This window comes from Cynocephalus volans, chromosome 5 (genome assembly GCF_027409185.1).
Source record: "Cynocephalus volans isolate mCynVol1 chromosome 5, mCynVol1.pri, whole genome shotgun sequence".
In the NCBI taxonomy this organism is placed as follows: Eukaryota; Metazoa; Chordata; class Mammalia; order Dermoptera; family Cynocephalidae; genus Cynocephalus; species Cynocephalus volans.
This window is the reverse complement of record NC_084464.1, coordinates 39,412,290-39,430,117: the sequence shown is the minus strand read 5'-3', so window position 1 is coordinate 39,430,117 and position 17,828 is coordinate 39,412,290. Positions and strand designations below refer to the sequence as shown.

Genomic DNA, 17,828 nt, shown 5'->3' with positions numbered 1-17,828 from the left:
GAAATTGCCTTTAACTGAAATATGCAAGCCTGGGATTGGAGCAGGTTTTCTTGGGAACACTCAGGAACCAGTTGGGAACTATTATAAGATACACATATTGAGATATTAAGTAGGAAGTTGGATATACTAGTCTGAAATTTGGGGAAGAGATTCAGGCCAGAAATACAAAGTAGTGAGTTATCAGCATGGACATGCTATTTAAACTATGAGTTTGGGTAAGATTAGCCAGGTGATGGGTTATAAATGCAGAAGAGTACAAGTTCATAGACTGAGACTTCAGATATCCTGGTAGAAGGTTGAGGGAGAGCAGGAGGACCCAGAAAAGGAGACTGAGAAGAAATGGAAGTGGGAAGACAATGAGTGGTGAAAGAATAGACAAATAGATAAGTGGAACAGAACAGAGCCCAGAAATAAATCCACATAGATATAAGCTCATCCTTGCCAAAGAAGCAAAAGTGAAACAATGGAGATGTAGTTTATGCTGAAAAGATAGTATTTTCAACAAATGGTGCTGAAACAACTGAAAAACCACATGCAAAAAAATGAATTTAGACACAGATATAACACCTTCACCAAAATGTAACACAGACATAAATGTAAAATGCAAAACTATAAGACTCCAACACCAAAGGCACAATCTATGAAAGAAATAATTCATAAGCTCCATTAAAATTTAAAACTTCTGCTCTACTAAAGGTAATATCAAGAGAAGAAGACAAGCCACAGAACTGAAGAAAATATTTGCAAGAGGCGTGTCTAATAAAGGACTGTTATTCAAAATATATAAAGAATTCTTAAAACTCAACAGGAAGAATGCAAACAACTCAATTAAAAAAATGGGCTAAAGACCTTAATAGACACCTCACTAAAGAGGATAAACAAATCATAAATATGTCATCATAGAAATGCAAATTAAAACAACAATAAGGTGCCACTACACACCTACCTAGCAGATGGCCAAAATTCAGAATATTGACAACACTAAATGCCAGTGAGCATGCTGATGAAGCAACAGGAACTATCATTTATTCCTGATGGGAATGCAAGATGGTACAGCCACATTGGAAGACAGCTTGGTGGTTTCTCACAAAACTAAACATACTTTTACATACCATCCAGCAATTGCACCCCTTGGCATCTATGCAAAGGAGTTGAAAACATGTCTACACAAAAACCTGCATGCAAATGTTTATAGAAGCTGTATTTGTAATTGCTGAAAGTTGGAAGCAACCAATATGTCCTTCACTAGGCAAATGGATAAAACAACTGTGGTGCATCCAGGCAATGATATAATATTTAGTGCTAAAAAGAAATGGGCTATCAAGCCATGAAAAGACATGGAGGAATCTTAAGTTCATATTACTAAGTGAAAGACAACCGAGGAACTGTTACCCTAAAGTTAATTGAAGAAAGTGTTACAAGAAGGAGAATGTTAAAAGCTGGGGATATGCCAAGTAAGATGAGAACTAGGAAAGGATTTTATCTGTGTGCAGGTCATTGGTGACATTGACATGAGCATATAGGGTCACTGACAGTCCTACAAAGGCTGATAGGTGGGGTACATGTTTGTGGAAGGTCTCTTCTAATTGTTTTAATTTAATTAGCAAAGTAGGAGGGTGTTGACCTAAAAAGGAACTGAAACCAAATACATAAAGCAAGAATTTATTGAGCCACTTTGACAATTGCAACCGGGGAGACACATAGATCAGGTAGCTCTGAAAATGTGTTCTGAAAAGGGCCAGCAGAGCTTAGAATTTTATAATCACAAGAAGGGGAAATTTAATAATCACAAGAAAGGGGAAGGGTCAAAGGAGAGAAAGGGAAAGACAGCCCCACCCAATCATTTATCAGGCTTTCTATTGATAGTACATGACCTAAATTTGGGATTGTTACCAGGTTACATACCACATGCAGCGTTCTAGGGTAATGGTAATAGGAAGTATTCTAGGTTATTTTATGGCTTTCTGGCACCATTATGGCCACTTTGAAGTAAAATGGTCTCATGATAACGTGGCCCAGGACAGGTGGATGTGATTACTGACTTATCCCAGATCTCCCAAGGCATTATAATTTAGCTGACCTGGTCAGAGCAGATTCTTTCGGTTATGAAGGCGAAGTTATAAATTGAGTACAAGGATGCAAGAGGAGGTATTGGAGCTCTGGGATGAGGAAAGGTGTGAAATAGTGACTTAGAACACTAGGAATGGGGGTGGACTAAACTAATGTCTTTTGGTATGATTGCCTGGCAGCCTTGAGTACCTACTTGAGATTCACCGTCGTGAACTTAAAGTGAGACCTCTCAGCTCATTGTATGTTTTTCTCCAGTTATGTTCTGCTCTTCAGATTGTGTCTTTGCCAAAGGAGTACAAAGTGAGAAAGGCAGGGGAATTGAGAGTGTAGCAAGGGAGTGACTCTAATATTTGCTGGGGGTGAGGAGGGAAGAGAGGACATGAGATGGAGTGAGGAACAGGCAACAGATAATTGAGTTCATGGAGATTTGCTCAAGTAGCAAAACAGCTGCTAAACGCTAAACAGATTTCCACAGAGTCAAAGAGTCAGAGAATAAGTAAGACACTCTCATGTCTCCCAGGAGCTCCTGGTTGAAAGGGAGAGACAAGTACACAAATGTCAAAAAGTGGCAAATACAGAAATGGAGGCAATAACCTGCTGTGGGAACTTTAAGGAGTGAGAGAGGAAGGAATAGCCTAACACGACCTCCTATGAGCAGAAGGGCAGAATCTCAGAGAGGGAATTGAAGGAAAGATTCTTAGAGATAAAGGAAGGTGCTGCAACATTCACTTGTCTGGAGACTACTTGTCATTCCCATTCTGATTTATTTATCGGGAAGAAGGAGCAGCAAACAGCTGGTAAGCTGGCACTAGCCTGCAGCTGAGGAAGCTTAGCAGCGGACACTCTAAAGAGGTTTCCCATGGTGCAATGACTATTATATTAAATAACTAACATCTCCAGATAGTAACAGTGGATTTATTTTCCGCTACATTCTGAGTTCTATTACAGGAGGAACCTTATCTGTTTTGCCACAGGTATACATAGTGCCTAGCACAGTGCCTGCCACACAGCGGGACGACTCCGGTTGCTGTCTTGGTGTGAGGAACACGGTTGAGAGTCTTGTGAGGAGAGAGGTGTGTGAAGTTGAGCATCGAATGTTGAAGAGACCTTTTCTCCAAAAAGAGGGCTTGGTGGAGTGAAACGTCGTCCCGTGTCTTTCACAGCACATAGCAAACAATCTATATTTGCCTTTAGTGTAGAGTGGCGGCCCGACTTTCAGGGCTGTGATGGCCGAGTGGTTAAGGCGTTGGACTCGAAATCCAATGGGGACTCCCCGCGCAGGTTCAAATCCTGCTCACAGCGTCGTCTATCTACGTCCGGGTTTTTGTGGAATTGCTATCCCGCCGCTCTAGCACGCCTCATCAACAAACCATTCCAATTTTTAACCTGAATTTGTCAGGAAGGCGCCTGGAAGTTGCGAACTCTATCGTTGTCTTTCGTCACCCGGGTTATCTGTTTACCCGGTGAAAGCCGGTCGAGGCGTAATTCAACCCGTTCGTCTCACTGATCACACGGAATTCCGAGTTTAGAGCGAGCTCAAAAATACGGGTCGTGTTGAGACGTAGTTGTTTCATCTGTCAGAGCGTCTGATCACAACGGCAAAGAGAGAAAGGAAAATACTGGGAATACATGTTTCCTTCTGATTATAGTGAGACTGACAGCTTCCTTAAAGCATTCTCAGGCAGCAATCTTTAGTGTTTGTCCTGACATCACAGTCTGGTGGGAGCCAAAACGATTTAGGATGGTAATAATCCATCACGTGTACCGGTTGCTTTTCAAAGCGCTTTATACAAACTAGGAAATCGAGGCACATAGCTGATATATTGTGACTTCTGACTGCCTTTTCGAACCCACAGGAAAACTCGTCTGCTTGAGGGACAAGCCCCTCTCTTATAAGCACGTCTGCATTTTCAGCTATTTCGCCTACTTTGAACAGCTAAACAATATTTAAGCCAGTTATCGATGTGTTAGTAAACGAGTTCCTGGTTTTTAAGTTTCTAAGTGAAATGCTATCCTTAAAAACGTACACTTCTATTGAATTTTTGCCTCCTTATTACCTCTTTGTTTGAGTGCCTCGATCTGCTTCATTACGTTATAATGCCACTTCACAATAAATCTTGTCGAAAAAGAAGGAAAGACTAAGACTAATGCCTCCAGAAATAAATTTCGAAAGTTTTTTAGGCGGCTGGCCAATATTGATTTTATCAGCACCATGCTCTAACCAGATGAGCTAACCGGCCGGCCCCTAAAACGCTTTAATTTTTGCAATATTTAAATTTAAAATAATACGGATTGCTTATTACTGATCCACATACATTATCAGTGCCCAAAGTAAGTACATAAAAAAAGGAATTCGAGTGAGAGTAGATAATTGGTCTGAAAAAAAGTAACGAAAAGCTCAAATCTAAGCGCACAAAAATGAGAAGACAGTCACACAAACAAATATCGTTCTGAAGGAAGGACATCCATCCTACCACATGTCTCAAAGATGAAAACTGGTCACTGTTTTCAATAAAGACATTTTATGTGAATGTATGGTATGCAAACAAACCACAAAACAAATCATGCTTTCCTAGAATTAGTATGGTCTTTGGTTCTAATGCTCACTTAAATAATCAATTATTTCTTCGTGTTGCAACACAGTACATACAGTGCACTAAAGAAAATATTAATCCGTAGACACCTCTCCACCTGTGGGCCAGGTCTGACTCTGGCTCAGAAGATTCTAGGTTCAACTCCTGGCTGGCTTGAGGGTTTTTCTGAGTGGGTCTTTCAAAATAACGTGGAAACAATTCTTAAAATCCCTCGAATGTGTTTACGTGGGACAGATCCTTCACCTTCCGTGGTGCTGTCAGTTGAGCCTGAGACTTCAAAAACTTCGAAGGTAACATCCTGTAAGATTTTCTTCTTTTTCATCTCTTTTGAATTTGAGAAAGGAAGTAGCTGAAAAAGACCGTTTCAAGGAATTGAAAAGCAGAGAAGCTTTAAAGAAAAATAAGCAAATTTTTAATATTTTTTATATTTTATATTTTATATATATATATTTTACCAGCATCTTCTCCAGCAATATTTTTCCCTTTGGGAAGAGTTCTCACTCAAAGAGATCTCTCCTGCAACGCTTTTTCCCTGGGCCTGGCTACTGTCAAAAAGAAAAGGGACATCGGGAGAAATGTTGAGTCATAAAGGCACGGCTGTGGGGACGCGGGACGCTAGTGGCTCTTTGCTGCAGTTGAGCCCCGAGACAAAGCACGGCCTTAAAGCCTGCGGACTGAGCCTCCACATCACGACCTCTCTCCATCCCAACCCCACTCCCACCACAGGCCTCCATGCCTCCTCCCGGGTCCCTATCCTTATCCCTCGGCCCCGCGATTTTCGAGAGATAGGCGGGAGCTGAGAATCCCGCCCGCAGGAGATGGAACTTTAAAAAAAAAAAAAAAAAAAAAAAAACGAAAGAAAGTAAACACCCCAGGAGAAGATGAGTGTATAAGGAAGGCTTGGGAGTGGCAGCTTTCGGGCGGTGTCCCTTTATACAGACTGGCCTCCTTTCTCTGCGACGAGGCAGAGTGGAGAGAGTCCGGGAGGCAATCACTGTCAAACGTGGAAAAATTCCTCAAACTAACCCAAAAGAGACACTCAGTGTGTGTATCGATTTCCGAATGTGTAGCTTGTATCCTCGCTCTGAATCACAGGTCAGTGTATTGAAGTCACCAGTGTGCTGTCAGGGGCGCTGCGGTTAAACGAACGAGGGCACAAACCTGGTGGCCCTGGCCTGTTGGTCTGTGGACAGGTCGAAGGCAGAACTGGCGATGTTTACAGCACCGCATTCACTTCTCTGCTCTTTACAGCTAAAGGGGAGAGAAGATTTTCCGCGAAAGCCAAGGAGCAAACTCACATGGAGCGGGCGTTTCATTTACCTTGGAAACTGCCTGGGATAAGGAAAAAGAACCGAGCAGAGGCGTCTCCGAGAACACACCCCGGTCTTGCTGCTGTTAGCGCCGTGCTCGCACCAACTAAGGCACTTGCCCTTTCTCTATAGAAATTCGTTTAAAGCCAAATAATATTGTGTTCCTGAAGTTCGGCTGAAAAACTAAGCAGGCAAATTCGGTACCTCCTCCTTTTTTGGGGGGGGCGCCTGGCGGATGCAGGAATCGAGCCCTAGACTTGGCTGTTGGCAGCAGAGTTGCTCTAACCACGCGACCAGCAGCCAGGCCCCCGTGTGTCCTCTTAACTCCCTTCCCTAAAACACACTCACCTCGCTCCCACGTTACTCCGCTCAATTTTCGTCAATAGATTCTTCCCGATGTTCGTATATTACTTTTTCTTGGGGGGGGGGGGGGAAGCGAAACAAAAGTAAACAGTCTTCGCGTTCGTTGAAAAGAAGCAGAAAGCCGGAATTTTGAATTCTGCGCGCTGAAGATTTGGGGTCATAGGTGGCTTCAGTTGATGGAGATCGCCAAAATGGTGGTCACAGTGGCCCGTACGGGGATCGAACCCGCGACCTTGGCGTTATTAGCACCACGCTCTAACCAGCTGAGCTAACCGGCCACACGGAGAGCCTTGTTTTCTAAAGAAAGTGATAAATAAGTTTATTGATATTAATGGGTTTGTCCATTAAGAGTAAAGGATTGATTTTTTTTTTTTTCCTTTTTACCTACCTTCAAGAGACCTTTTAAGCCATATTCACAGACTCTGACGAGGGAATCTAAACAATTTCAACTCCGGATTCAGACTAGAAAATCCACAGAGAAATTTTTGACAGAGGCTCATCTAGGTTATTTATCTGTGGAGAAAGCACCGTAATAGGATTTTCAATCGTGCGTAAAGGGCGCCTCTCCGTTTTAGAGGCATGTCAGTGGACTGCATCGCACATTGCAAACTTATCTTTTTTTTTTTTTTCTTTTTTTTTTTTTTATTTAGTATTCATTTATTTTATTTTATTTTTTTTTAAATTTTATTTTGTCGATATACATTGTAGCTGATTAATGCTCCCCATCACCAAAACCTCCCTCCCTTCTCCCTCCCCCCCTCCCCCAACCATGTCCTTTCTGTTTGTTTGTTGTATCAACTTCAAATAATTGTGGTTGTTATATCTTCTTCCCCCCCCCCGCCGGTTTGTGTGTGTATGTGTGTATGTGTGTGTGAATTTATATATTAATTTTTAGCTCCCTCCAATAAGTGAGAACATGTGGTATTTCTCTTTCTGTGCCTGACTTGTTTCACTTAATATAATTCTCTCGAGGTCCATCCATGTTGTTGCAAATGGCAGTATTTCATTCGTTTTTATAGCTGAGTAGTATTCCATTGTGTAGATGTACCACATTTTCCGTATCCACTCATCTGATGATGGGCATTTGGGCTGGTTCCAACTCTTGGCTATTGTAAAGAGTGCTGCGATGAACATTGGGGAACAGGTATACCTTCGACTTGATGATTTCCATTCCTCTGGGTATATTCCCAACAGTGGGATGGCTGGGTCGTATGGTAGATCTATTTGCAATTGTTTAAGGAACCTCCATACCATTTTCCATAGAGGCTGCACCATTTTGCAGTCCCACCAACAATGTATGAGAGTTCCTTTTTCTCCGCAGCCTCGCCAGCATTTATTGTTCATAGTCTTTTGGATTTTAGCCATCCTAACTGGGGTTAGATGGTATCTCAATGTGGTTTTGATTTGCATTTCCCGGATGCTGAGTGATGTTGAGCATTTTTTCATATGTCTGTTGGCTATTTGGATATCTTCCTTAGAGAAATGCCTACTTAGCTCTTTTGCCCATTTTTTAATTGGGTTGCTTGTTTTCTTCTTGTAAAGTTGTTTGAGTTCCTTATATATTCTGGATATTAATCCTTTGTCAGATGTATATTTTGCAAATATTTTCTCCCACTCTGTTGGTTGTCTTTTAACTCTTTTAATTGTTTCTTTTGCTGTGCAGAAGCTTTTTAGTTTGATATAATCCCATTTGTTTATTTTTCCTTTGGTTGCCCATGCTTTTGGGGTTGTATTCATGAAGTCTGTGCCCAGTCCTATTTCCTGAAGTGTTTCCCCTATGTTTTCTTTAAGAAGTTTTATTGTCTCAGGGTGTATATTTAAATCCTTAATCCATTTTGAGTTGATTTTAGTATACGGTGAGAGGTATGGATCTAGTTTCATTCTCCTGCATATCGATATCCAGTTATCCCAGCACCACTTGCTGAAGAGGCAGTCCCTTCCCCAGTGAATAGGCTTGGTGCCTTTGTCAAAGATCAGATGGCAGTAAGTGTGTGGGTTGATTTCTGGATTCTCTATTCTATTCCATTGGTCAGTGTGTCTGTTTTTATGCCAGTACCATACTGTTTTGGTTATTATAGCTTTGTAGTATAGCTTAAAGTCAGGTAGTGTTATGCCTCCAGCTTTATTTTTTTTGCTGAGCATTGCTTTGGCTATGCGTGGTCTTTTATTGTTCCATATAAATGTCTGGATAGTTTTTTCCATTTCTGAGAAAAATGTCTTTGGAATTTTGATGGGGATTGCATTGAATTTGTATATCACTTTGGGTAGTATGGACATTTTCACTATGTTGATTCTTCCAATCCAAGAGCATGGAATATCTTTCCATCTTCTTGTATCCTCTCTAATTTCTCTCAGCAGTGGTTTGTAGTTCTCATTATAGAGATTTTTCACCTCCTTGGTTAACTCAATTCCTAAGTATTTTATTTTTTTGGTGGCTATTGTAAATGGGCAGGCTTTCTTGATTTCTCCTTCTGCATGTTCACTATTGGAGAAAAGAAATGCTACTGATTTTTGTGTGTTGATTTTGTATCCTGCTACTGTGCTGAAATCATTTATCAATTCCAACAGTTTTTTTGTAGAGGTTTTAGGCTGTTCGATATATAGGATCATGTCATCTGCAAACAGGGACAGTTTGACTTCATCTTTTCCAATCTGGATGCCCTTTATTTCCTTCTCTTCTCTGATTGCTCTGGCTAGTACTTCCAACACTATGTTGAATAGGAGTGGTGAGAGTGGGCATCCTTGTCTAGTGCCTGTTCTTAAAGGAAAAGCTTTCAGCTTTTCCCCATTCAGGATGATATTGGCAGTGGGTTTGTCATATATGGCTTTAATTATGTTGAGATACTTTCCCTCTATACCTAACTTATAGAGGGTCTTTGTCATGAATGAGTGCTAAACTTTATCAAATGCTTTTTCAGCATCTATAGAGATGATCATATGGTCCTTGTGTTTGAGTTTATTAATATGGTGTATCACATTTATTGATTTGCGTATGTTGAACCAACCTTGCATCCCTGGGATGAATCCCACTTGATCGTGATGAATAATTTTTCGTATGTGTTGCTGTATTCTGTTTGCTAGTATTTTAGTGAGGATTTTTGCATCTATATTCATCAAGGATATCGGCCTGTAGTTTTCTTTTTTGGTTATATCTTTACCTGGTTTTGGTATCAGGATGATGTTTGCTTCATAGAATGAGTTTGGGAGATTTGCGTCCGTTTCAATCTTTTGGAATAGTTTGTAAAGAATGGGTGTCAATTCCTCTTTGAATGTTTGGTAAAATTCTGCTGTGAATCCATCTGGTCCTGGGCTTTTCTTTGTTGGGAGCCTTCTGATAACAGCTTCAATCTCCTTTATTGTTATTGGTCTGTTCAAAGTTTCTACGTCTTCACGGTTCAGTTTTGGGAGCTTGTGTGTGTCCAGAAATTTATCCATTTCCTCCAGATTTTCAAATTTGTTGGCGTATAGTTGTTTATAGTAGTCTCGAATGATTCCTTGTATTTCAGATGAATCAGTTGTAATATCGCCTTTTTCATTTCTAATTTTTGTTATTTGAGTCTTCTCTCTTCTTTTTTTTGTTAGCCATGCTAATGGTTTGTCAATTTTATTTATCTTTTCAAAAAACCAACTTTTTGATTCGTTGATCTTTTGAATTGTTTTTTGGTTTTCAATTTCATTCAGTTCTGCTCTGATCTTAATGATTTCTTTCCGTCTGCTAACTTTAGGATTGGATTGTTCTTGTTTTTCTAGTTCTTTAAGGTGAAGTGTTAGGTTGTTCACTTGCCATCTTTCCATTCTTCTGAAGTGAGCATTTAATGCAATAAATTTTCCCCTCAATACTGCTTTTGCAGTATCCCACAGGTTTTGGTATGATGTATCATTGTTTTCATTAGTTTCAATAAACTTTTTGATTTCCTGCTTGATTTCTTCTTGGACCCATATGTCATTAAGTAGAATGCTGTTTAATTTCCATGTGTTTGTATACTTTCCAGAGTTTTGTTTGTTATTAATTTCTAGTTTTAATCCATTGTGGTCTGAGAAGATACATGGGATAATTCCAATTTTTTTGAATTTATTGAGACTTGATTTGTGACCTAATATGTGATCTATCCTGGAGAATGATCCATGTGCTGATGAGAAGAATGAATATTCTGAGGTTGTTGGGTGGAATGTTCTGTAGATATCTGCCAATTCCAATTGGTCTAGAGTCTTGTTTAGATCTTGTGTTTCTCTACTGATTCTTTGCCTAGATGATCTGTCTAATATTGACAGTGGAGTGTTCAGGTCCCCTGCTATTATGGTATTAGTGTCTATTTCCTTCTTTAGGTCTAATAGAGTTTGTTTTATAAATCTGGCTGCTCCAACATTGGGTGCGTACATATTTATGATTGTTATGTCTTCTTGATGGATCAGTCCTTTTATCATTAAGTAGTGTCCCTCATTGTCTCTTTTTATGGTTTTTAGTTTAAAGTCTATTTTGTCAGATATAAGAATAGCCACTCCAGCTCGTTTTTCTTTTCTGTTTGCATGGTAAATCTTTTTCCATCCTTTCACTCTTAGTCTGTGTGAATCTTTATGGGTGAGGTGGGTCTCTTGTAGGCAGCATATAGTTGGGTCCTGCTTTTTGATCCAGTCAGCCAGTCTGTGTCTTTTAATTGGGGAATTTAAGCCTTTAACATTAAGAGTTGTTATTGAAAGGTGTTGATTTATTCCTAGCATTTTATTGGTTGTTTGGTTGTCTTAGGTGTCTTTTGTTCCTTGCTTTCTGATTTACTGTTTGGTTTCTTTGTTTGTTGGTTCCTTAGGTTGTAGATAGTGTTTTTGTTAGCTTGTTTTCTCTTCATGAATGCCATTTTTATTGTACTAGCGGGTTTAGATTTTTCTTAGGTTTTTATGGCAGTGGTAGTTATTTTTCAGGAACCAAACCCAGTACTCCCTTGAGGATTTCTTGTAAGGGTGGTCTTGTGGTAGTGAACTCCCGCAGTTTTTGTTTGTCTGAGAAATATACTATTTGCCCCTCATTTCGGAAGGATAGCCTTGCAGGGTAGAGTATTCTTGGCTGGCAATCTTTGTCTTTTAGTATTTTGAAAATATCATCCCATTCCTTTCTAGCTTTTAGGGTTTGTGATGAAAAGTCTGATGTTAACCTGATTGGGGCTCCCTTATAGGTGATTTGACGCTTCTCTCTTGCAGCTTTTAAGATTCTCTCTTTGTCTCTGAGTTTTGCCAATTTGACTATGACATGTCTTGGAGAAGGCCTTTTTGGGTTGAACACGTTTGGAGATCGTTGAGCTTCCTGGATCTGAAGATCTGTGATTTTTCCTATACCTGGGAAGTTTTCTGCCACTATTTTGTTGAATATGTTTTCAATGGAATCTCCATTTTCCTCCCCTTCTGGAATACCCATGACTCGGATATTTGAGCGCTTGAGGTTGTCTGATATCTCTCTCAGATTTTCTTCCATGTTCTTGATTCTTTTTTCTTTCTTTTTGTCTGCTTGTGTTATTTCAAACAGCCCATCTTCAAGTTCAGAGGTTCTCTCTTCAACTTCGACAAGCCTGCTGGTTAAACTCTCCGTTGTGTTTTTTATTTCGCTGAATAACTTCTTCAGTTCAGCAAGTTCTGCTACATTTTTTTTCAGGACATTGATTTCCTTGTATATTTCCTCTTTCAGATCCTGTATACTTTTCCTCATTTCATCATGATGTCTAGCTGAGTTTTCTTGTATCTCATTCAGTTTCCTTAGAATTATCACTCGAAATTCCTTGTCAGTTATTTCAAGGGCTTCTTGTTCTATAGGATCTAGAGTATGAGATTTATTAACTTTTGGTGGTGTACTTTCTTGATTTTTTGTATTTCTGGTGTCTTTTTTTTGGTGTTTATTCATTGTGGCAGGGGGTTTCACAGTCCACCGGTTTAAGACTAATGACTAACTAGGATGTTGCTGTGGTTGCCAATTTGGTATGGCTCCCGCCGTGACTGCTCAGTTGGCCTCTAGTGTCTTGTGTGTGTGGTTGCCTCGGGTCTTGGGCTTCTCCGGGGATCCACCTTTCTAGTCAGCTTGTACTCTGCTGGGCTGGTGGATCACGTACCACAGGGTGTGTGATCTCTGTTGAGCTTTCACTTCCTGTGCAGGACTTCTCCCCGTTCCGTGTGCTCTGGCCCAGGCTGTTAGATCGTGCAGTGGCGACCCCACCGGGTGTGTGGTTTCTGTCGAGTCTCCGCCTCCCTGGTCGCACGTCTCCCCCCTCTGTGCACACTGTGCTGGGCTGGGGCGTGTCTTCTGCACCCCTCGTCTATCAGCTGGGCCTTCAAGACCCTGCTCAGCACCGCCTCGCCCAGGAAGTCTACCAGGTTTCTGCTAGGCACAGACGACCGGCGCTCTGGGTGCCTTTGTAGCACTGTGTAGATCTTTCTCGGGTCTTGTTCACCTTTGTATCCCCCCGGTATAAACCGAGTCTAGTGCCCGCCTGCAGCCTGCTCTCCGGCAGGTTCAAGCGGACCTGGGAACTCTCCTACCACACTATTCCCAACCAGAAATTCCTTAGGCTTTTTTCCAAACTGGTGGTCGCAGAGATGGTATCTGCCTCCCAGTAACAGGAAGTTTACCGGGCCGGAGTCCAGGGTGTGGTGGAGTGACAGTCGGCCCGCCCGTACTTCCTAGCCCTCCCAAAACTGGTCGGGACGCCCCACACCCCCAGCCCTGCCAGAGAACCGCGGCGGGAGTGGGAGAGGAGGTCGGCCCGCAGGGTCCGGAAAGCCCCGCGCCAGGCCAAGCAAATGGGCTCAGTGATGGCCGAGCAGGGCGGAGCTGCCCGCACCTGGGAAAATGGAGGCAGCACCGTGGCAGTGAGTGGCCTGGTGGTGCAGGCGGGAGCCGCGTGGGCATCCACCCCCCGAACAGAGCTGTGCCAGGGATCACTCACAGTGCTCTGCCAGGTCGGGCGCTCGTTCTGTCTCTGGTTTGTTGCCTTCCGTGTTCTCGGCGCTGCCGCCTCGGGCTGTTCAGTCGCGGCGCCGCTCTGGCGCTCCCAGGAATCTTCTTTAATGCCGGCCTGAAACCTCGAATCCTGAATAGGGCAGCTGGCCGCCTTCAGTGCGGCCCCAGCCTCCGGGATCCTGGCTGCATCCACAGCAGCCCTGGCGCCGTGTTCCCTGTTTCAAGACTCACTTTTGCAGCTAAGAATCAGTTCTTTTCCTGCTCCACACTTCAAAGCTGTTGCCTGTAAATGAGGCAGCCTCTCCTGCCGGGGGCAAAGTGGCGTTGAGCCCCCACGACCGGCCAGCAGCAGCAGTCCTCCCTTAAGAGATGGCCAGAGGAAGGTCCACAAGTTTCCCGGCTGCCTGAGGCCCAGTGGCCACCTTTTCCACCTCAGCTACTCCGCGCCAGCCGCCGCAGCCGCCGCCATCTTGAAACTTCCGAGTATCCAAACTTATCTTTAATGACTTGTAACATAACAACATTATTTTCAAGTTGGAATAATGCAGCTCAGCCGACAGGAAGGCGAGTGGAGGTTGGGGAAAAGAGCCGCGTCTTCTCAGCCTCTCTGAAGAGTCGCAAACCTAAGCATCGATGTCATTGGCGATTATCCAGGATTGGACCTGGGGCTGCCCAGCAGTACCGGAGTCACGTGGTAAATCTGGCATGTTTTTTGAGAGCGGTAAGAAGGGGCCGCAGTGGTTTGCAGTAGGACAAGTTAGGGTGGAACGTGGCTAGGTATTAACGTTCTCATCCAACAGCACACGCTGTGCGTCACAAATGCCACCTTGCGGATGGAAGGATGCGAGCGGCGGATTGCGGAGGCCAGAACAAGTGAGATGTGCTCTTTTGTTCTTGGCCAGGCTACTGATTTCATCACCCAGAGACGAGCCGAAAAGAATCTTCGGAAGCCTCGGGAAACCTCCCTTTACATCTTCCCGGGGTTGTATTATTTCTTTTGGGTTTTTCGAACTTTCATGTTGATTGACGCCCAATAAATTTTCAACGAATGTATTAATTTAACAGTTAGATGAATCAACAAGTAATGATTTTGCTGATTCTAAAACTGGGTGAAGTGTTGGACATCTAGTGAGTGTCCCTCTGGAGGTATTCCACAGCTGCGGACTCAAGTCCCCCCAGATTCTTGAGCATTTCATTCTTCTGGTTTTCAAGAGCTCTTATCCTAGGTGTCAAGAGCGAAGGCTTCTAATTGCTGAAAAATCACATGAAAGGAAACTATCTGAATCGGCTTCTAGTCTCATGTCCTCCTCACACGTCGCGATGAACTACATTTTGGCCTTTGAAAATCCCCTTGTGCATCCCACACGTGCTTATAGACACCGGGGGCCACGTAGAAAGCCATCGCGAGAGAAGGAGCTTGTTTTCTGTGACTTCAACACCGAAAGGGTTACTGTCCCGGACTTTCCTGGTCTCTGCCCCGAGGTTTATGAGCAGGGGACTTCACGCTGTCCTGGCTCTAAGACCACAAGCCTGGCCCCTCGCTCTTCATTTACTAACCCAAACCGAACACTACTGGCGGGAATCTGCACCCGCGCCTAGAAAAATCAGCACATTCTCGGCTGGTAAAACCTAAGATTTAGATCTCCTCTTCTTACCCCACCTTCACCTTCAATTGCTTTTCCTAGTGGAGTGAAGGTCCCAGATCCAAGAACCGTAGAATTCTTTACCCTTCCTTAAATGAAATAGTGTGTGTTAGCGTTGCTAGCAGTGATTCCTGACTAAAGGAAGGCCTCAGCAAAAGATCTTTAGTCCTTCCTTAAGTGCACACGAAGGTACAAAATGATAAGCAGATCTCCATCCATCTTAGTTCCCAACTACCCCCATATTTTCCTCGGAGACAACCGGAATTCTCATTTTCTTGTTTATCCTCCCCCAAAATTCTATGCACAATCAAACGTGTCTTTAATACCTCCACATACATTAGCGGCAATACATAACGGAACGTCTGCCACAAGTATCTCGTGAGAGAATTCCAAAATATTTATGTTATATTCCAGATTAGATTTTTAAAAATTAATTATCTAACCCTGCCTCAGGAGAAATAAATCAGTATTAACCAACAATGAGTATTTTATTTTACAGTTAATAACATGTAATTTTAATAAATACTACTAAAATTCAATTCATGTCTAAGATGTCATCTCTTGCTTCTCTGGACAGTGGAATGGCTAGCCAGGCACCGGGACTGACCCTGCAGCTGAAAACAACTAAAATGCTGTATAAAATAAGCAAAACTTTCTGCAAAATTCAAAGTGCTGACAGTAATGTAAGCCTTTATGAGGCCAAAATCTAAGTAAAGACAGAAACAGAGGGAGTTAAGTGGAGAACTGAAAGGGCTTATGCCCTGATTCGTATAGATGCATTTAATAACATCTTAGTACACACTAAATAAGGCAGTGAATAAGCTTCTTTCCTTCCCTCAAGGAAATTACTTACTTACTTACTTAATTAATTAATTCCCTCAAGGAATTACTGGAAGCTGTTGAGAAACTTGCGTACGGGCGTGAAACTGCGTTTTGTGACAGGAGTTACAAAAGCCTTTTCGTGATAAAAATAAATTTATGTAGCCCCTTACCATATAGATGGCACTATGGACTTAAATATTTGTAGATGACTGACTTTGGTACTGGATCAATATTTCACAGTTTACACTGCCAAGTAGTTTTAGGAAAAATAAAGACCTGTGCTGAAGGAAGGATAAACAACTGTCAAAACCCAGGATTGAACCGGGGACCTTCATATCTTCAGTCTAACGCTCTCCCAGCTGAGCTACTTTAGCTAGCTGCTGAACCATTTTTCTTGTCAGTTACTTTCAGATAACATTTTCTTATCACCGCCCCTCCCCCTCCGTTTCCTTTCTGAATGTTACGTTTCAGAAAAAGTAAAAAAAAAAAAAAAAAAAAAAAATACACGATTCCTGAGGCTATGAATTGTGTAGGCGTAGAGCATTGGTGATTCAGAGCTTCCTGCTGAAATATGACGCTTCCTAGGATAATTTCTAAGTTGGCCCTCAAATATTTTACTCTTTCACTTGTGCTCCCCCTGTATTCTATGAAAGTGTAAGTTACACAGAGGTTAAGTTCCATGAGGTCATAATAGATTATTCTTATAATATGTGGCTGGATTCCATTTCCTAATATTTTATTTAGGATATTTTATTTATTTTCCTGAGCTATATTGACCTGTAATTTTCTTGTTTTGTAATGTCCTAGTCAGGTTTTGATATCAGCATCATACTGACTTTATTAAATAAGTAGGAAAGCTGTCTCTGTTTTTATATTATCTGGAAGAGTTTGTATACAATTTGTATTATTTATTTCTCAAATATTTGGAAGAATTCACCCGTGAAGCTATATGAACCTAAAGTTTTCTTTGTCGGAAAATTTCAAGTTAGAGATTCCATATCTTTAATGGATATAGGTCATATCAGATTTTCTATTTCTTCTTGTGTCAGCTGTGGCAAATTGTGTTTTTCACATATTTCATCTAAATTGTTAATTTATTTATTAATAATTGATTTAATTTAACCCATGTCTATGGATTTTGACAAATGTATAGTGTCCATTTACAGTGTCAAGTGTAATAGTTTCATTGCCCTAAAAAATTCTTTTACTCTACCTATGGGTACCTCACCTTCTCTCAACCACTGGGCAACCACTGATCATTTTTATTGTCTCTGTAGATTTTTCCAGAATGTAAAATAGTTGGAATCATACAGTATATAGTCTTTTTAGATTCGATTCTTACAGTTAGCAATATGCATTAAGATTCCTCCATGTCTTTTTATGGCTATCAAGCTCTATTTTTTTAAATCATTGAATAATATTCCATTGTATGGACATACCACAGTTTGTTTATCCATTCAGCTATTGAAGGACATCTTGGTAGCTACCAAGCTTTGACAGTTATGAATTAAGCTGTGATAAACGTTCATGAGCAGGCTTTTTGTGGATATAAGCTTTCAAATTCTTTGGGTAAATATCAAGGAGTGCAATTGCTGAATCTTATAGTAAGACAATGTTTAGCTTTGTGAAAAAAACCACCAAACTGTCTTCCAAAGAGGCTGTAGAAATTTGCATTCCCACCAGCAACGAATGAGAGTTCATGTTGGTTCACATCTTTGCCAGAATTGGGTGTTGTCAGCGTTTTGGATTTTGGCCATTCTGATAGGTGTGTAATAGTATCTCTGTTTTTAATTTGCATTTCTCTAATGGCCTGCAAAGATACTTCAGAAAGTTTATGGAAAGATTTGTATAATCTTCCTTAATTCTATTTTTCCACAAACGTGTGTGTGTGTGTGTGTGTGTGTGTGTGTGTGTCTATTGGCACACTAGCATCCTTTCATCCTTTTCATTTTTTGTTACTTTTATTTTTATTATTTTTTATACATATTTATGCGGTACAGAGTTGACTATCAGTATTTGTGTACAGTACATGACAATCAAATCAATATTATCCACATGTTTGTCATTACAAATCATAATTACTTTT

At 41.4% G+C, this 17,828-nt stretch overlaps 2 protein-coding genes and 2 non-coding genes across 4 annotated transcripts in view; 2 read left to right on the top strand and 2 right to left on the bottom strand.

Moving 5' to 3' along the window:
- Positions 1–17,828, bottom strand: part of LOC134377918 (histone H4) — a 734,914-nt gene that overhangs the window by 145,460 nt on the left and 571,626 nt on the right. The window lies entirely within an intron of this gene.
- LOC134377893 (zinc finger protein 184) overlaps positions 1–17,828 on the top strand; it is a 944,311-nt gene that overhangs the window by 692,884 nt on the left and 233,599 nt on the right. The gene's annotated exons all lie outside the window — the stretch shown is intronic.
- On the top strand, positions 3,291–3,372 carry TRNAS-CGA (transfer RNA serine (anticodon CGA)). The gene has a single exon. It is a non-coding gene; the product is annotated as a tRNA-Ser (tRNA).
- Positions 6,542–6,615, bottom strand: TRNAI-AAU (transfer RNA isoleucine (anticodon AAU)). The gene has a single exon. It is a non-coding gene; the product is annotated as a tRNA-Ile (tRNA).